Below are 20,985 nucleotides of genomic sequence, written 5' to 3'. Positions count from 1 at the left end.
TTGATTATTTTATAAAGATAACAGAATGATTCAGTTGGAATATGTTTTGTTTTTTATTTTGACATTCAAAATAAAAAACATTCAAAATAAAAATGCTACTGGGGCAACTGGATAGCTCTATACAAACACACAAAAATTAACCACAACTGCTGACGCACACAAAATAAAAATGAACTCAAAATGTATTATGTACTTCAATATACAAGGTAAAACTACAAAACTTTCAAGTGAAAACATAGAACAAAATCCTCACAATGTTGGGCTGGACAAAGATTTCTCAGACAGGTCACAATAATGCAAAGAACACAAAAGAAACTTTGATACATTGGACTTCAACAAAATTAAAAATATTTTCTCTTTAAAGTTACTGTGAAGGGTATTAGCAAGATGGCTGAATAGGAACAGCTCCCATCTGCAGCTCCCAGTGAGGCCAACACAGAAGGCGGGTGATTTCTGCATTTCCAACTGAGGTACACTGTTCATCTCATTGGGACTGGATAGGCAGTGGGTGCAGCCCACGGAGGATGAGCCAAAGCAGGGTGGGACATCACCTCACCTGGGAAGTGCAAGCAGCCAGGAGCCTCCCTCCCCCAGCAAAGGGAAGCTGTGAGGGATTCTGCTATCCAGCCCAGAGACTATTCCTTTCCCACAGTGTTTGCAACCCTCCAACCAGGAGATGCCCTTGTGTGCCTATACCACCAGGGCCCTGGGTTTCAAGCACAAGACTGGGTTTGGACACACACCAAGCTTACAGGAGGTTGTTGGTTTTTTTTGTTTTGTTTTTGTTTTTTTATTTCTCCCCAGTGGCACCTAGAACCCCAGTGAGACAGAACCGTTCACTCCCCTGGAAAGGGGGCTGAAGCCAGGGAGCCAAGTGGTCTTGCTCAGTGAGTCTCACTCCCATGGGGCCCAGCAAGCTAAGAACCACTGGCTTGAAATTCTCACTGCCAGCACAGCAGTCTGAAGTTGACCTGGGATGATCCAGCTTGGTGGGGGGAGGGATGTCCACCCTTACTGAGGCTTGAGTAGGCAGTTTTCCCCTCACAGTGTAAACAAAGCCGCCAGGAAGTTCAGACTGGGCAGAGCCCACCACAGAGCCACAAAGCCTCTGTAGCCATACTGTCTCTCTAGATTCCTCTGCTCTGGGCAGGGCATCTCTAAAAGAAAGGCAGCAGCCTCAGTCAGGAGCTTATAGATAAAACTCCTATCTCCCTGGGGACAGAGCACCTGGGGGAAGGGGCAGCTGTAGGTGCAGCTTCAGCAGACTTAAACATTCCTGCCTGCTGGCTCTGAAGAGTGCAGCAGATCCTGACAAGAAGGATTCTCCCAACACAGCACTCGAGCTCTGCTAAAAGACAGCCTGCCTCCTCAAGTGGGTCCCTGACCCCCGTGCCTCCTGACTGGGAGACACCTCCCAACAGAGGTTGACAGACACCTCATACAGGAGAGCTCTGGATGGCATCAGGCCAGTGCCCCACTGGGCCGAAGCTTCCAGAGGAAGGAGCAGGCAGCAATCTTTGCTGTTCTGCAGCCTCCATTGGTGTTACCCAGGCAGACAGGGTCCGGAGTGAGTGGACTCCAGCAAACGGAAGCAGAACTGCAGAAGAGGGGCCTGACTGTTAGAAGAAAAACTAACAAACAGAAAGCAAGAACATCAACCTCAACAAAAAGGACCCCTCCCACAAAAACCCATCCAAAGGCCATCAGCCTCAAAGATCAAAGGTAGATAAATCCACAAAGATGAGGAAAAACCAGCCCAAAAATGCTGAAAATTCCAAAAGCCAGAATGCCTCTTCTCCTCCAAATGCAACTCCTCTCTAGCAAGGGCACAAAACTAGATGGAGAATGAATTTGATGAATTGACAGAAGTAGGCTTCAGAAGGTAGGTAATAACAAACTCCTCTGAGCTAAACGAGCATGTTCTAACCCAATGCAAGGAAGCTCAGAACCTTGATGAAAGGTTACAGGAGCTGCTAACTAGAATAACCAGTTTAGAGAATAACATAAAGGACATGATAGAGATGAAAAGCACAGCACAAGAACTTTGTGAAGCATACACAAGTATCAATAGCCCAGCTGATCAAGCAAAAGAAAGGACATCAGAGATTGAAAATCAGCTTACTGAAATAAGGCATGAAGACAAGATTAGAGAAAAAAAGAATGAAAAGGAATGAACAAAGCCTACAAGAAATATGGGACTATGTGAAAAGACCAAACCTATGATTGATTGGGGTCCCTGAAAGTGACGGGGATAATGGAACCAAGATGGAAAACACACTTCAGGATGTTATCCAGGAGAACTTCCCTAACCTAGCAAGACAGGCCAACATTCAAATTCAGGAAATACAGAGAACACCACTAAGATATTCCTCAAGAAGAGCAACCCCAAGACACAAAATCATCAGATTCACCAAGGTTGAAATGAAGGAAAAAATGTTTACGGCAGCTAGAGAGGAAGGTCAGGCTACCTACAAAGAGAAGCCAATTAGGTTAACAGCGGATCTCTCTGCAGAAACCCTACAAGCTAGAAGAGTGGGGACCAATATTCAACATTCTTAAAGAAAAAAATTTTTACCCAGAATTTGATATCCAGCCAAACTAAGCTTCATAAGCAAAGGAGAAATAAAATCCTTTACAAACAAGCAAATGCTGAGGGATTTTGTCACCACCAGGCCTGCCTTACAAGGGCTACTGAAGGAAGCACCAAATACAGAAAGAAAAAACTGGTACTAGCCACTACAAAAACACACCAAAATATTAAGACCAACAACACTATGAGAAACTGCATCAACTAATGTGCAAAATAACCAGCTATCATCATGACATAACAATATTAACCTTAAATGTAAATGGGCTAATGCCCCATTTAAAAGACACAGACTGGCAAATTGGATAGAGTCAAGACCCATCGGTGTGCTGTATTCGGGAGACCCATCTCACGTGCAAAGACACACATAGGTTCAAAATAAAGGGATGGAGGAATATTTACCATGCAAATGCAAAGCAAAAACATAAATAAGCAGGGTTGCAATCCTTGTCTCTGATAAAACAGATTTTAAACCAACAAAGATCAAAAAAGACAAAGAAGGGCATTATATAATGGTAAAGGGATCAATGAAATAAGAAGAGCTAACTATTCTAAATATATATGCACCCATACAGGAGCACTCAGATTCATAAAACAAGTTCTTAGGGACCTGCAAAGAGACTTAGACTCCCACACAATAATAGTGGAAACTTTAACACCACACTGTCAATATTAGACAGATCTACAAGACAGAAAATTAACAAGGATATTCAGGACGCGAACTCAGCTCTGGACCAAGCAGACCTAATAGACATCTACAGAACACTCCACCTCAAACCAACAGAATATACATTCTTCTCAGCGCCACGTAACACTTATTCTAAAATTGACCACATAATTGGAAGTAAAACACTCCTAAGCAAATGTGAAAGAACAGAAAACATAAAAAACTCTCTCAGGCCACAGTGCAATCAAATTAGAACTCAGGACTTAAAAAGTCACTCAAAACTGCACAACTACATGGAAACTGAACAACCTGCTCCTGAATGACTACTGGGCACATAAAGAAATTAAGGCAGAAATGAAGAAGTTTTTTGAAACCAATGAGAACAAAGAGACAACATACCAGACTCTCTGGGACACAGCTAAAGCAATGTCAAGAGGGATATTTATAGCAGTAAATGTCCACGTCAGAAAGCAGGAAAGATCTAAAATCGACACCCTAACATCACAATTAAGAGAACCACAGAAGCAACAGCAAACAAATTCAAAAGCTAGCAGAAGACAAGAAATAACTAATTTACACTTCCATCAAAAGTGTAAAAGTGTTCCTATTTCTTCACATCCTTTCCAGCATCTGTTGTTCCCTAACTTTTTAATTAGGTATACCTAATCCAAATACCTAATGCATGCAGGACTTAAAACTTAGATGATGGGTTGATAGGCACAGCAAACCACCATGGCACATGTATACCTGTGTAACAAACCTGCACATTCTGCACATGTATCCCAGAACTTAAAGTAAAATAAAAAATAAATTAAAAAAAATAAACTGTGAAGACAAGAAAAAGAAAAAGATAGCCTCAGCCTGTGGGGAATTAATAGATATACATTTATCTGGCAAAAGACTTGTATCCAGAATAAATGTGTGTGTGTGTGTGTGTGTGTATACGTGTGTGTGTGTGTGTGTGTATGGATATATAAATATATTGTGTGTGTGTTGGTGGATGTGTGTGTTTCCACAAATTATGAGAAGAAAAGCCATCAATAATAAATGGGCATACCACCTGTACAGATATTTTTCTCACACAACCAACATTCACATGAAAGGTACTTTGCCAAACATGATTCCACAGGGAAAAGAAAGTTATAATCACAGTGAGATACAATTCATCCAATTTCATAACTACTAAAGTAGTTAAAATGAAAAAGACTTACTACATGAAATATTGCCAAAAATTAAGAGCAATTGAATTCTCATACATTCTTATAATAGAAAACAATACAGTCACTTTGGAAGACTATTCAACAGTGTCTTATACACTAGTTTTCTTCACCTATGCTCTGATCTAGCAATTCCCTTATAAGAATAAAAAAATATATATAATTTGTACAAGAATGTTTACAGCAATTATATTCATAATAGCTGAAAACTATGAACAATCCAGTTGATTACAGGTGAATGTTTATATGAATTGCAGCACATCCATGCAGTGGAATACTCTACAACAATAAAAAATTATCTACTGATATAAAAATATAGAAAAAACTCCAAAATAATATGTCAACAGGAAAAAATCAGAAACAAGACAGTATAATTCTGTGTGATTTCTTTTATCTGATGTATTAGACTAGAATAAAGTGATCTATGGTGATGGAAATCAAACTTCCTGTAGGGGATGGAAATTAATTGAAAGAAGCACTAAAGAAATGACTGGTATGGTAGAAATGGCCTGATCCTGACCACACTGAGTAAAATTATGCCCTCCTCTGCCTTCTCTTCTCCCTAATCCTGCTCTGTTTTTATTCCATAGCACTCCCCAGCTTCTAACATGCAACATAGTTAACTTATGTTAATGTATGTAATTATATAATATTATATATTCATATATATATTATATATTCATATATATAATATATTATATATTCATATATATTATATATTATATATTCATATATATTATATATTATATATTCATATATATAATATATTATATATTCATATATATTATATATTCATATATATATTATATATTCATATATATTATATATTCATATATATATTATATATTCATATATATTATATATTCATCTATATTATATATTCATCTATACAATATATTATATATTCATCTATATAATATATTATATATTCATCTATATAATATATTATATATTCATCTATATATTATATATTCATCTATATATTATATATTCAATATATAAGTTAATATGTATATATTAACATATCTTATGTTCCATATAAGATATATTGATCTTCTGTCTATTGCTTAGTTTTGATCACCCTGTTTCCTCTATCTTGTAAGCCTCAGAAGAGTGGGGGTCTTTTCAGTTTTCTTTACTGGTATGTTGCTAAAAGGCATCTAGAATTAAATTTAAAAATTACAGCTTACTCTCATCTCATATCTTTCTGACAAAATCTGATATTGGTAAGTTGCAGACTGAGTAAATTACCCAGAAGTTTTTAAAGATTTGCCAGTATAATCTCCCATTCTCATTGTCCCTCTGTCCCTCCTTTCTTTACTTCCTTCCTCCCTCCCTTCCCCTGCTCCTTGCCTCCCTCCCTCCCTCCTTCCATCCCTTCCTCTCCTTCTCAGCTCTCCCTTTCTTTTTCTTTCTTCTGTTCACTAGGAAGTTTGCAATAAATAAGGTCCTCAAAGAAAAATGTCTGTTTCAATACCTTCTAAAAAGGAATTGCAGGGGAACTAATGAATAACAGGGAAATAATCTTTTTTACACTGTTAATAAATGCTTTTCTGAGAGGTCACTTTGATGTTTTGGAAGTATCTTTTTATGACAGAGATACAATAGTCTTATTAAATATTTTTCCAGGTCATTCAATTTTATGTTAAATACATAACACCACAAAAGTCTGACAGGCATGTTCTAAGTAACTTTTCCTTTCTTCATTCTTCACAGGAACTCACTAAATCTATTTGCTTTCAAAGTTAAAATCTGAAGTTCATATTAAACTCAGAAGACAATAAACTTTTGTTATGTTTTTAAATTGGAAATATTTCATAATTCAGAAAAAATAGCATACTCTTAAATTCAAGAAGTAGAAAATTTATATAGATGGCCACGTTTGCTCCCTAATTTATACCAGGTTAATGAAGCGTTAACTTTTAGAGCCTCCAAAAGGATCAGATATCAAAGAAAAATATCAGAGGGAATACTGAGGTGGCTCTCACCAAAAAGTTAACTGGAGAAAAAACGTTACGACACTTGTCAGTTGGTATCAAACTTATTCAGGTAAAACAAACTGCTTTTGTAGTATGAATTGAGTTATCTATAATAAGGTGGCTTCATGTCAGAATATTGCAAAGCTAAATAGTGAAAAATAAAAACTGAAAGCCACAGTAAATGTTAAAAGAAAGCACAACACTAATAGTAAATGAAATGGAAATACATTTAATATCATAATAAAATTAAAAATCTGGGAAAGTAGAAAGATATACTGAATTTATAATCTCTAATTTTTGCATTATATATAATTATATATTGCATGTGACATGTAAAAATAAGAAACTGCAAATTCAGCATATGCAAAATGTGTGTATATACACATATATATACATATGTACATATATGTATATACATACATACATATACATATATATACATATTACATATCGTTGTAAGTAAAAAGTCACAGTAGAAAGAAATTTAAATTGTAGAACACAGTAACTTGTTAAATGTCTAGGCTGTTTTAACCTGGAAAGGAGAGTCATAAGCTTTAAACTTGGCCAACTCTCTAATATGTTTAGAAGTCTTAGAAATGAAGTAGGAAGGCAATATGCTATTATTATGCTATAAATATTCTTTTTGTGCAAAAAAGCTTAGCAGCCTCAAGATTTATGTATTGTGTATTCGACGTAGCTATAAACAAATGTTACAGTTATTGAATGATAAGCACTCACGTTTTTATTCCTTGGGAAAAAATAAAGACCCCCATTTCAATTTCCATACACAGAAAAATATCTTTTAAAATTATCTCATGAAAAATAGTTTTATGGAACAGCTCAGATTTATTATTTCAATTAAATTAGGCATAGATTGCATTAATACATTGTCATTCAAAGCTTTTCACAAAGCCCACCAATATAGAGTAAATTATCACAAAAGAACAGCTTTCAAGAGCTTAAGGTCTATGGGAAGATGAGATTTTAAAAATTGCCTCCTGCAATCTGATAAGCATCCTTTAAAAGTAATTTTTAAATAATAAATATTAGGCCGGGTGTGGTGTCTCACACCTGTAATCCCAGCACTTTGGCTGGCCGAGGCAGGCGGATCACAAGGTCAGGAGATCGAGACCATCCTGGCCAACATGGTGAAACCCTGTCTCTACTAAAAATACAAAAAAATTAGCTAGGCACGGGGGCGGGCACCTGTCATCCCAGCTACTCGGGAGGCTGAGGCAGGAGAATCGCTTGAACATGGGAGGCAGAGGTTGCAGTGAGCCTAGGTCGTGCCCTTGCACTCCAGCCTGGGTGACAAGAGCGAAACTCTGTTCAAACAAACAAACAAACAAAAATCTGTAAACTTTTAAGTTTAGAATTTTAATAGGAGAATGAAACTGTTGCCTCATAGTCTTTAAATTGAACCCTTGCCTTGATTTTAAGTCAGTAATAAAAGCAGCTATAAAATTATATCCTTACTTTTGCCACGATAATCACTCAAATGGATTCAAAATGCTTGCTTTGTACCAAGCTGTGAACACAGATCAACAAGATCTTAATGAGAAAATGGATGTGTTAACTTGCTTCAATTGGCCAGTGGTTTCAACAAACTGAAAATACGTAAAATTGCAATTATTCTAAGGTTTCATTATGTTTAACCATAAAACACTAAATTTATCAATATTTAAGCTTTGTGTAAAACATAGACAGTTTCATATCTATGATTAAAACAAACAAGTTTCATTGAACACCAATTTACTAAAAATCTCTTCCCAGAAGACCTTTTGTGAAGTATTTTCAGTTATTTCTGTTGCTTAGATTTGTATTTTAATTTATTTGTTGCATGGTTTTGTTGCGTCCTTTGAAAGCGTTTTTGAGTTGTTTTGCTGATCTCATTTCACGAGTAGTTAATGACTGGATCTCAACAATAAACGCCTTTGTGAATTTGCTACTGTGATTTTTACAGATTGTTACCTCACCTCTTAAAGTGGCTCATTTTCCTTTTCTTCTTTCATTCTCATTAGCAATACATTGATCATCAAGACAGTGAAGTATACCATAATCGTAAGGTAAACAAATTGCCGAATGTTACTGAAAGATAAACTTGGATTAACAATCGTTTGTGCTAAAGTAAATTTGATTTCAAAATATGACATGATGTTTCAGAGACACTTTCAAAATATAGCATGTCTTAACATGTTTTGCTAAAGTCAGAATTTTATTTATGGGGAAATGTTGCCAAATAAGTTTTCTTTCTAATGTGTCAACTTATTTTTATCAGATACAAAAATAGTTACAAGTTCTATTTCTGATAAGAATTTTCATGGAAGACACAGAATGAGGCCTTTGGTAACACAAGCAGAAGAGGAATATGTTAGAATCATAATATTGAGAGACTCATAAAATCAACAGAAGACTAGAGAACAAGAATTAGCAAATGGTTAAAAACCAAGAGATTCCTGTAAGGCTCAAGAGATGCTCAGGAAGCTAAGCACAAGTACACTAAAAAATTTCAGTTCTGTTTGCTTCTACTAAGGATATTCTGCATTTTAATTGGTGTATACAGGCCATTCACATTAAAAATAATTATTAATATCTACTATGTTTGTAACAATTTTCTATTTACTGTACTTGTTATTTATTTATTTTCTTTTTTAACCTCTCCTTGTTTTTCTGCCTTCTCTGGTTTTTAAATAAGATTTTATGTGATTTTTCATAACTCAATTTTCTCTCTTCTTTAAAATATCAATCATATTTCGTTTTAAAAATTATTTTAGTGGTCGCCAGAGAGTTCACAATGTATGTTTTTAACTAACCTAATTCCACTTTCAAATAACCTATTCTCCTTCACTGTTAGTGTAGTTTTCTTATTAGAGAGTATTCCCAAGTTTTTCCTAGGGAAAAACACTTTCGGCTTTTCATTTTGTCTCTCCATAGCCTATAATCATTCACTACCTTGTTACTAATATTACTTTGAAAAGTTCTGTATTAGATCAATTAAACATAACGAAAAAAATTTACCTGTATTCATTACTTCTCTGACATTAGTCTTTTCTTTTCGTAGAGCTAAGCTTCTGATCTTTATCACTTTTCTTTTCCCTGGAGTACTTCTTTTAAACTTTTTTCCAGGGCAAGTCTGCTGATAATGAATCCCCTCGGTTTTGTTTCTCTGGCAATGTCTTTATTTCTGTCTCACTTTTGATGAAAAATTTTCATGGATATAGACTTCTAGGTTGGTAGTTTTTTCTCTTTCAACTCTCAATATTTTACTCAACTCTATTGCTTGCATTGTTTCTAAGAGAAGGCTAATGCAATTCTTACCCTTGTTCCTCTATTAGCAAGGTGTTTGTCTTGTTTTGTTTTTCTCTAACTACGTTCAATAGTATGATTTCAACAGACTACTTTTAATCTTTGTCTTTGTTTTTCTTCAGTTTGAATACAATATGTTTATATGTAGATGCTTTGGTGTTTATTCCTCTTGGTGTTTATTGAGCTTCCTGGATCTGTGACTTGGCTTCTATCATTACTTTTGAAATAACTATGGTCATTATTAATTCAAATATTTCTTCTGCTCCTTGTCTATTTCTTCGGCTTCTGGTACTCCTAATATATGTGTCATATTTAATATCTTTGGTAACTGACTACAATTCTGGGATGTTCTCTTGTTTTTATTATACTATTGTCATTATTTTTAAAATTGTCTTTGTATTTTAGTTAGAGAAGTTTCTATGGGCATATCCTCAGGTTTACTGATACTGTCCTCAGACACGTTCAGTCTACCGATGAGCCAATCAGAGACATTCTTAATTTCTGTTAAATTGGTTTTGATTTGTGGTTTGTTTTTATAGCCCTTTCTACTGTAATCTGTTATACCAGCGCCCTCTGTTGGTTTGGCGCTAAGGTGTGGGTGACATAAGTGTTCTATCACTGCAGGATAAAATGTCAATATTTTTGTTTGCCCATGTCTGTACTGTGACTTTCACAAGTGTTTTCTCCAGCGATATAGCTTCCTCCCTCCTCCCTACCTTTGGCTAGACAGGAATGCTAGAGAAGGCTGGAGTTGGAACAGTGCCCTACCTCTAGGTGGAATAAGACTCTGGTAAGTTTTTTTTTTTTTTGGAGAGAGAATAGGCTTTTGTTTTAGCGAATGTTCAGTATGACTCCAGTGACTGTTCCAGATAAGGTCTCAGCTATGGCTCTCTGGATTTGCCCATCAGTCTAGATTTCAGAATGGTGGTTTGCCTTGGGATCTCAGTTCTAAAATGGGTCCAAGAAAAATAGTTAATTTCCAGTGTTTCACCTTTTACTTATTGTAAGGTTGTGAATGATGGCTTTCATTTTTTTACAGGCCAAAACTGTATATTTGTTGTTGAATGTTTTGTCTCTTCATAAAGCTAAAAACTAAATGCTTGAGATCAAACCAGAAAAAAATGAATTAAAATTACAACAACAACAGAAAACACTGGTTATTTTCAATACACATGCTATCCTATTTTCCTTTCTCTTTTGGCAAGTCATATTTTGTTCCTGAATTAATCATACTGTTTCAGATTCATGCTTCCCCAGAAGCTACCAAGTACCTCATAGAAATATATTTGTGAGGAAGCCATCCTTCCCTCACCTCACACACTTGAAGCACTTTAGACGAAGGCAGGATACATATATGTAGAATGGCTAATAAAAAATTGATAATCACACTTGTTATGAAAAAATAGAAAATATTTGAAACTTTGTTTTAAAACTTAGTTTAAATTATGCATACTCTATTATGTGATGTCTTAAAGCGGTTTTTCAAATTTTGTACATTTAAACAACAGCAATGTCCAAAGAATGACATTTGAAAATAAGAGATTAAATGCCAGCAAAACTAAACATCTCCCAACAGAGCCATGATATTTGACAGTTGTGAAATCTCTGAAGACATTTCAGTTTTATTTATTAGGTAAAGCTGTCACAGTTTGTACACACCATGAAACTCCAAAGCGACTATTATCAAATGACAGTACAGCTTGACATATGTGAAGGTAGTTACAAGAGCACATAAGAATAGATAAATCGTATTTAAAAAAAGAAAAATGAATATGAAATTATGGACAGTAAAGAAACTCTGAAAACACTGGGAAGAGTAATTATATTTTTGGGACACAATGTGGAAACATTCCCATCATAATATTATATTAAATCAATTGTCTATTAAACAATTGTCTCACCCTCTATGTATTGATAAGGGAGTCAATTGTTGAAAAGAAGGCGTAGTAAGTTTCCACTAATTAGATATTTTAAAAAACACAGCCTATTTTTTAAATTCTCTCTACGTGAGTGCCCCTATAAAGGGTAAACCCAGGGTTAGGAGTACAGAGAGCTTTTCTTAGGGGTACTATCCATCTCTTCTTGTTTATTTGTGGTCACTGCACTCCAAGGTCCTCAAACTGCCAGGTATTCCTATCAATTTCAGTTCCTGAAACATGCATACATTCACTTCCTTAAACGTGTAAATTCACTTCCTTTGTTTTGCTTATTCATGAAGCTTCCTTCATTAAATAAAATTTCTGCCATTTTTTACCTAATTCCTAGTCTTTTCTAAAACTCAACTCATATACCACCTTTTGTAGAACATCTTCTCTACTGACTTCATTGTTAACTTAATAATTCCCTCACCATACTTTTTGTTATCATACTATATATTAAGCTACGTCAAAAATAGTAACTGCTCAAATGTAAGAGCATATGATGTGACAACTGGGTATTCACATGAAAAAGAATAAAGTTGTACCTCATGATGGTTAATAGTCAACTTGATTAGATTGAAGGATACAAAGTATTGATCCTGGGTGTGTCTGTGAGGGTGTTGCCAAAGGAGATTAACATTTAAATTAGTGGGCTGGGAAAGGTGACCCACCCCTTAATCGGGGTGGGCACTATCTAATCGGCTGCCAGTGTGGCTAGAATATAAGCAGGCAGAAAAATGTGAAAAGAGAGACTGGCCTAGCCTCTCAGCCCACATCTTTCTCCCGTGCTGGATGCTTCCAGCCCTTCAACATCAGACTCCAAATTCTTCAGTTTGGGAACTTGGACTGGCTCTCCTTGCACCTCAGCCTACAGATGGCCTATTGTGGATCTTTGTAATCATGTGAGTTAATACTTAATAAACTCCTCTTTTTATATATATATATATATATATATATATATATATATATTCTATTAGTTCTGCCCCTCTAGAGAATCCTAATACATACCTTTACCTCACACTGTATTCAAAATTAATTCAAAAAAGACAAAAGACCCAAATGCAAGACCTAAAGTATGGACCTCTTAGAAAAAAACGCAGGAGTACATCTTTGTATCTTTGGATTGTCCAATGGTTTCTTAGTTAATCCACAAAAGCACAAGCAACAAAAGAAAAAATAGATACATTAGGCTTCATCAAAATTTAAAAAAACCTTTTGTGTTGCAAATTATACCATCAAGAAAGTGGAAAAACAAACCTAGAATCAGAGAAAATATTTTCAAATCAAGTGTTTGATAAAGCTCTAGATTAAATAAAGAACTATTTACAACTCCTTAATTTAAAAATTCAATTATAAAATGGACAAAAGTTTCGAATAAACATTTCTGCAAAGTAAGCATATGAAAAGATGTGCAACATCTGTATAGTTTCCTATTGCTGCTGTGACAAGCTGTCACTAATTTAGTGGCTGACAACTATACAAATTAATTAGCTTATAGGTCTAAAGCTAAGAAGTCCAATATGCTTCTCATAAGGCTATGCTTCTTCTGGAGTAACGCTCCAGGGAAAACATCTGTTTTATTGATTTCCAGCTTCTAGAGGCTGCCTGCATTCCTTGGCTTATGTCCTTTTCTTCTATCTTCAAAGGAAGTCTCATAGTATTAATGTTGGTGCAAAAGTCATTGCTGTTTTTGCCATTAAAAGTAATGACAAAAATTACATAAATCTGTCATAGTTTATACACACCATGAAAAGTAATGGCAAAAATAGCAATTACTTTTGCACCAAGCTAATATCTTCAAATTTCTCTCTCTTTCTCTCTCCCTCTCTTTTGACCTTCATCTGACTCCCTCTTTCACATGTATAGGATCCACGTGATTACATTAGGTCCATCCAGGTAATCTAGCATAACCTCCTTATTGTAAGGTCAACTGATTAGCAACATAATATCTTTCTACAACCTTAATTCTCCCTTGCCATGTAAAATAACACATTCATAGATTCCAGGGATTAGGCCTTGGGCATCGTTGAGGGCCCAATATTCTGTCTATCACATCATCATTAGTTTTTAGGGACATGTGAATTAAAACCACAATGAGATATCACATTATACCCATTAGGATGCCATTATCAAAGAGACAGACAATAACAAGTAATGACAGTGATTTGGAGAAATTAGAACCCGCATGTTTTGCTGATGGAAATGTAAAATGCTACAGCCACTTCCAGTTTGACAGTTTCTCAAATGTCTAAACACAGATTTACTACAGGACCTCAAAAACTATACTCCTGGGTGTTTATCCAAGAGAGTTGAAATATACATTTACCCCCCCCAAAAAAATGTACACAATTCATCATAGAATAATTATTCCTGATATATGAAAGCTGAAAATATCTTAAATGCCTGTTCGTTACTGAATGGATAGGTAAAATATGATATATTTATACACTGGAATGTTACTCAGCCATGAAAAGGAATGAACGAAGCACTGATACATACCATAACATGGATGAACTTTTAAAACTTGCTAAGTGCAATAAATTAGATATAAAAGACCATGTAAGAAATAATTCCATTTGTAAGAAATGTCTAGAAACACAAATCTATAGATAAAGAATGTAGATCAGCGGTTGCCAGAGGCCAGAGGTAGAAGTGATTAGAGGATGACTACTAAGAGACACAGGGTTTGTCGGGGCGGAATGATGAAAATATTCTGAAATTTGAAAGTAATAATGATTGCACAACTTTGTGACTATATTAAAACCACTGAATTGCACACTTTCAAATGATACATTTTATGGTATGTGAATTTTATCTTAATTCGAAAAAAATTGAAAAGCTCATGACACACATACCAAGCCCTGTGCTAAGGTGTTAAGTACTTTTCTTATACCCTAGCTACTTATTTAACTCTGACAAGTACCTTCGATGTGATTGCTACTATTATTACTATCACTTTACAGGCAAGAAACCATGGGCAAAGTGAAAGGAAGTGACTTTTCCAAGGGCAAATAGCAAATAGGCAGGAGAAGAAAGAGGTGAGCCCTGGGATCTGGCTTCACAGCTCACTCCCTGAGCTGCGCAGCTGTCCAGCTTCACTGTCAATGTAGAGGGGTTGTCTTACCAAAAAAACTCTAGGTTTCTTGTTGCCAAAAGTTTTAGGAGATTTTGTGACCTCCAGTGTCCAGCATACGGGCAGTGATTTAACATGGACTCTGAAAGAGAGGAGTAAGATTGTGTTATGACTATGACTGTGTGCCTGTGTTGATTACCAGCTGTATGATTTTGAGAACTTGAGACACATCTGTAACGAGCATAGTTATTTTGAATTGTTTTAACTAAGAAAATAACAGTAACTAGCTCAGAAAGCTGTTGTAAAGTATCAAATGAGGTATATATAAAGAATCTGTTACAGTGTTTGAGACTCATTCATACATTAATTCATTTATTCATTCATTATTTCAGCAAATATTTATTGTGTGCCTACTCGTTGTGTCAGACACTCTTTTAAGTGCTAATGCTATATTATTAAGCAAACATAAGAATTCTTGCTGCTGTAATACTTATATTCTGGATGGAAACATACAGAATATAATAAACATATAAACTATATTGTATGCTACTATATGTCAGGAGATTAGAAGTTCTGTAGAAAAATAAAGCAAGCAATGAAGATGCAGCATAATGAGTATGTAGTAAGGCTGCGATTCAAATGAGAAGACATTTTAACAAAGGCTTGAAAGAGATAGAGTACATATATCTGGGTAGAGGAACAGCCGGTGCAAAGGTTTTGAGGAGGGAATGTATCCAGCATGTGTGAAAATATAAGGCTGGTATGGCTGGAAGTGGGTGAGTAAGTAAGAGATGAAGAGTAAATAAGAGATTCAGTCTGGAAGGTCACAGGGAGGTCAGGGCTTGTAGATGAGTGTAGGTTTATAGGCTAGGCTTTATAGATCAAGTAAATAATTTTGGAGTTGATTTTGAGTTAAACAAAGAGCCATTGGAGAGTTTTGTTTTGTTTTGTTTTTTTATTAGAAGAGTGAATAACTTTCATTTTGGAAAGACTACCATGACTGCTATGTTGAGAATAGACCATAGAGAGAAGACAGTAAGAATAGAAGAGAGGCTAGTTAGGAAAGTACTGCTCATCCAGGAGAGTTAATGTGACTCAGCTGAGGAAGAGACTTGAGTATGTGGTGACACATTGTGTGATGTTAGGCTATTTCCACAATACAGCCAACAGAATTGGCTGATATTTTGGATGGTTAGTGTGAGAATTATGAAAGGATTCAAGAATGCCTCTAGTGTTTTTAGCCTGAGACGGGGAAGGATAGTGTTGGAATTAAGTGAGATAGAAGAACTAAGAATACAGCCAGTTAGGAAAAGAGATTAAAGTTCATTTTTGAAAATCTTAACAAAATTTAACATTTTTGAACACATAAAGGAACAATTTTAAAAGAACAAAGAAGTCATTAGAATTATCTATCTGATATTTTATAAACCTTAGGTGAATAAGTAAATATTTAACCATAATATTTCTTCAACTTAAGAAACCACTTAGCTTGGGAATACTTTCATAAGAAGAGTAGTAATTTCATTTGAAGATAGAAAGCTGAGTTTATTAAAGCTTCTGAAGATGCTTTATTGTTTTTCTCCTACAAATATTAAAGTTTAATCCCACATACAATAAGTTATGTTGAAGATGGATAAATAAGTTATGTATTACTCCTCAAGCTAACATGTATTACTAGACCTTTTTCTTAGCACAAGTCATTTTGTAATGTAGCTATGGCAAGATTACTGCAGCTTAAATTATGTAACTTGAAAGTTACCTAAAAATTACTAATTTAGTTAAAGCAGAACTATGTTTGTGAAAGAGAAAGACAGGAAAATTAATTATTTTCATTTGTCTTAGTTTCTCATAACATATGACAAAGTTAGAGAAATGTTCTAGTAAGGGGTCACTCTTTCCTTACCCAGGAAAACGCTATTATTAATTTAGCTATCATGGAATGTACAAATTAATGCAAAATGTCATTGCCAGAAACACCTGTACACTGTAATTGCTCCTGTATTATTTATAAACTACACAGTAAAAAATGAAGAAGTAAACTGGAAACCATAAAACTATTGTGTGTAATAGAAGACTAGCAGACAGAATTATTTGATATGAGAGACATTTATTCATTCAACGAATACTGATGAGTGCCTATTATTTGCCAGGTAACATTATAGATAAATGAAATTAAGGGATACAAAACAGTTCTACTGATAAAATAACATGGAGAAACAATTATTTTATCTCATGTTTTTGTTGTATCAGTAGCAGCTATAAATCATTAGTTGAGTCAGATTTCTCCAATAATTAAACAACTTAATGGAACAAGTTCAGAAAGCAAATTCACCATCTTGATGTCTTAAACCTTTCTTAGAATAAGAGAGTTGAAAAATAACTCAAAGTTTCTTTGGGGATTAGACTTTGGTCCATTAAAATTAACACTAAAACCCAATGCAATTCCAATGTAATTGGCACAATCACAAACATTTCCTCAACAGGCCTTCAGGGAACTGAATGATTCCTGATGTGTTATACCTGGTGTATTCTTTTTAACGTCTTTAGGAGATTCTGATTAAAAATCAGTTGCAATAGTCAGGTTATTATTAACATATAAAGATAATCAAAGCTCTGTTTACTGAATTTCAGCTTCACGTAGACAGTTGGAAGGATAACTGGCAAGTATAAACATCTGGGCTTCAATGCTGTACTCTTGTACTTTTTTCTGTGACTGTTTTTGATCAAACAATTACTGTTGATTAAAGAGGTAAATCCAAAACTCAACCTTTGAAAAGTGCTTTTATTCTATCTTAAGCTATTCTTCCTAGCAAACTTTTATTTTCATTTAAAAATCTCATAAGCAAAAGAATATTTTCCACACCTTTCTCCAAACTTCTTTCTAAAATCTTAGCAGATTCTTCACAAAGAGAATAGTACTTTATCTCTATCTTAGCCTCACATCTAACTTTATAATACTTATGACTCTATACTGAAACATTTGTTTACACTATTCTACAAAGCCAGTTTCTTATTTTTTTCTCTAGATCTCACTTAATCCCCATATCTTAGGTTTTGACCGTCCCCTTTCCAGAGTTTTCCAGCATGATGATCTCCCTATTGGGCAATTCTCTTCTGCCTTTCCATGTGCATGGGTATCCTTAGTATTTCTCTTTCTTGCCAATTTGCCTTTGAAATACATGATGTGACTGCCATTTTCATTTCTTTACTATCCAATCTTCCTGTCTCTTTCCGTTTAACATTGATCAATTACTAAAGAGAGAAACCAAGTTTTGTCGTTCTGTTTTATCAAATTCTTGAATACTGTTCTCAACTTTTATTCAGATGGTACATATGATGGAGATTGTGAGTATAGGAGGAAAGCCTTCATGTGGATGAAACCCTGACGATAAGGATGGGGTTAACATTAGATGTAGAATTAGAAAACTCAAGATGAACTCATAATCTTGGCAGTACACATCCTACCACTTTATGATGGTAGAAGTGTCCCAAAAGTACCAGCACTACTACTAGTGTGCATCCACCAGTGCACATGCGTATTCACTATGCAGATCATGGTTTATATTATTATTCAGCCAAAACCAACTGGACTCCTTGCAAGGTAGCTCCTTCCATGACTTGAGTCAGGAACAGTTTTTACACGTTAATGAAATAGAGTGCTCAATAGTGTATTTCAAGATAACACATTAGCTCAGTGTCCTAATGAGTGGGACTAAAGGCACAAAGGTCCTTATCTCCCAGGACATGCTTGGTATTAACAAGGCATTGGTAATTTTTTGAAATAATAATAAATCAGGAAGGTACATTAGGTTGACAAGGAAATGAGTTATGCCCATTAAAAATAAAACATTTAGTGAGAGAAGGAGAGAGGGAGGGGCAAGATCACGTGATAACCTAAGGTTTAAATGAAAGGATTAGGTTTAAGAGTCTTACTTATCAAACAAGTAATGTGTACTCTGGTGATCCCCAACCTTTTTGGCACCAGGGGCCTGTTTTGTGGAAGATAATTTTTTCCACAGATGGAGGGGAGGATGGTTTTGGGATGACGCTGTTCCACCTCAGATCATCAGGCATTACAATCTTATAAGGAGCACAGGACTTAGATCCCTCACATGCGCAGTTCACAATAGGCTTCCTGCTCCTATATGGATTGAATGCCACCGCTGATCTGACAAGAGGTGAAGCTCAGGCAGTAACGCTCACTCTCCCACCACTCAGCGCCTGCTGTGCAGCCCAGTTTCTAACAGGACACAGACCACCACTGGTCCATGGCCTGAGGGTTGGGGACCAGTGCTCTAGAAAGAAAGCTGATCTAGGAAACATGAATCAGATATAAAATATCTACGATAATTCACGTAAATAATATGATCTGAACTGAGAGGGTCTTTTTCTCGCGGGGGAGGGGTTCTTTAAGCTTACCTGGAAAGTATCATAGTAAGAAGGTTCTAAGTTCCAAGGGAGTATAAAATTGAACAAAGAAAAAGATAACATGGATTAAACCAATGGTATTATAGTTTAGAACACATTTTTGTTTAAGTATTTTCACATAATGTGGGTTTATTGTTGTTCAAAATATTAGGGAAATTTAAAAATCAGACAAAATAAGTGTCATTGCAAAATTAAGTGTTAAGAAAATTTAAGAAATTAAATTTTGTGATTAGTATTAAATGTTAAAAATAGTTTTATTAGAACAAGTTTTGGCTGTAAAATATATAAATTTAGTACATTAAGCGTGAAACATAGGAAGTAGAAAATATGTATATACACATTCAAAAGGCCGTGGTGCATTAACAAATATATTCAGCCTAGTGATGCATAAAATATACTGATTTCCTTTTATCCTTTTTATTTTATTTATATTGGCATTTTCTTTTATTGTAACCCTTTTTTTCACTTTTCACATATGTTCAGCTAACTACAGAACATTTCCATTTCAACTCAGCGTGTATAAAAATAAACACACCATTTTCTCCAAGAAAAAATGTTATATGTTTTTGGTAACCAGTTTCTAGGCCCTAAAAATGCAAATCTTTGGGCGATTTTAGCTCATGTCTGTACTTTAGTCTTAATACCCTATCAGGCATGACATATTTCTTAAAAATAACTCTAGCATCTGTTCTTTCCTTCATATTTCCACTGTTCCCATAATATAAAAAGCTTCTACCACTGAAAATGGTTTCCTAACTGGTAGCTTTCATTTTAATTGTTCATATCTAATATTCTTTGTGCACACCTATGATACAGCTTATTTTTTCTTTCATGGATTTTATCATGTCTTAGCTTCAAACATATTGTCTACAAAGAAAACACTCAGGTTTGTTGCTTGGCTTTCAAGAACACACACACACACACACACACACACACCCTCTCGCTCTCAAGCACACACACTCACACACATATGCACACCATGACACTTTATCAGACCTACTTCTTATCTTCTCACTCTCCATCTTGAATTAACCACACAAGTCAAAATGGTCTCACAACTAGCCTTTGGGTTTATCATTGTACTAACAGAGACTAACTAACCCAAGCCCTAGAACATACTCTGGACTCAGTCCAAGTTTATTACACAGAGCTCCATGTGTTTCTCAAATGCCATGCTTAGGGAACTCTATACATTTTCACCCTTAGAATGCTTAGAATGAACTCATTTTATATACTGCTTGCCTAAATTCTACTCAGCTTTAAAGCTCACTAATCTCCAACTTATCACTAACACTTTTGCATACTGTTATACATAGCTATCTTTTCTTTTTTTCTACAATATTTTGGCATTTAGAAGATAGTATTATGACCTTTAGTTGTTTCTAGAAGTAGATTATAACCTTCCTAAAAAGGATAACTTATCATTTTTTGATGCATTTACCGTAATGTCTAGCAGAGTGTTAAGCATATAACAGGTAATTAATAAAATATGCAATTATATCCTAACAGATTATTTTATATACTAATTACTTCAGCAAAAATGTATTGGGTAACTTTTCTATGATATATATGCTGGACATTGAACATACAGTGAAAAACTGTCATTCCTTTTATAGTCCCTTAAACATTTTGCAATGAGAAAAACAAATTAAAGCTATGCCAATAGAGTAGGAGAAACACCACATGAAAAATGAATGGAATTTTCAAGAAGGAGGTACCGTATATAAAGAATATTAAGAAAAGAATGTGATTATATACACGTTTGGACTTGAGCACTGTAATATTTTGTTTTACGTGGTTGATTACTTG

At 35.0% G+C, this 20,985-nt stretch overlaps 1 long non-coding RNA gene across 1 annotated transcript in view; it reads left to right on the top strand.

Moving 5' to 3' along the window:
* Positions 1-20,985, top strand: part of LOC129532986 (uncharacterized) — a 110,389-nt gene that overhangs the window by 53,603 nt on the left and 35,801 nt on the right. Inside the window, exon 2 of the long non-coding RNA XR_008678976.2 lies at positions 8,472-8,516. This is a non-coding gene — a long non-coding RNA (uncharacterized lncRNA). The remainder of the gene's footprint in view (positions 1-8,471; positions 8,517-20,985) is intronic.

Source organism: Gorilla gorilla, chromosome 3, assembly GCF_029281585.2.
Source record: "Gorilla gorilla gorilla isolate KB3781 chromosome 3, NHGRI_mGorGor1-v2.1_pri, whole genome shotgun sequence".
NCBI lineage: Eukaryota > Metazoa > Chordata > Mammalia > Primates > Hominidae > Gorilla > Gorilla gorilla.
This window is presented reverse-complemented; position numbering and strand designations above follow the sequence as displayed.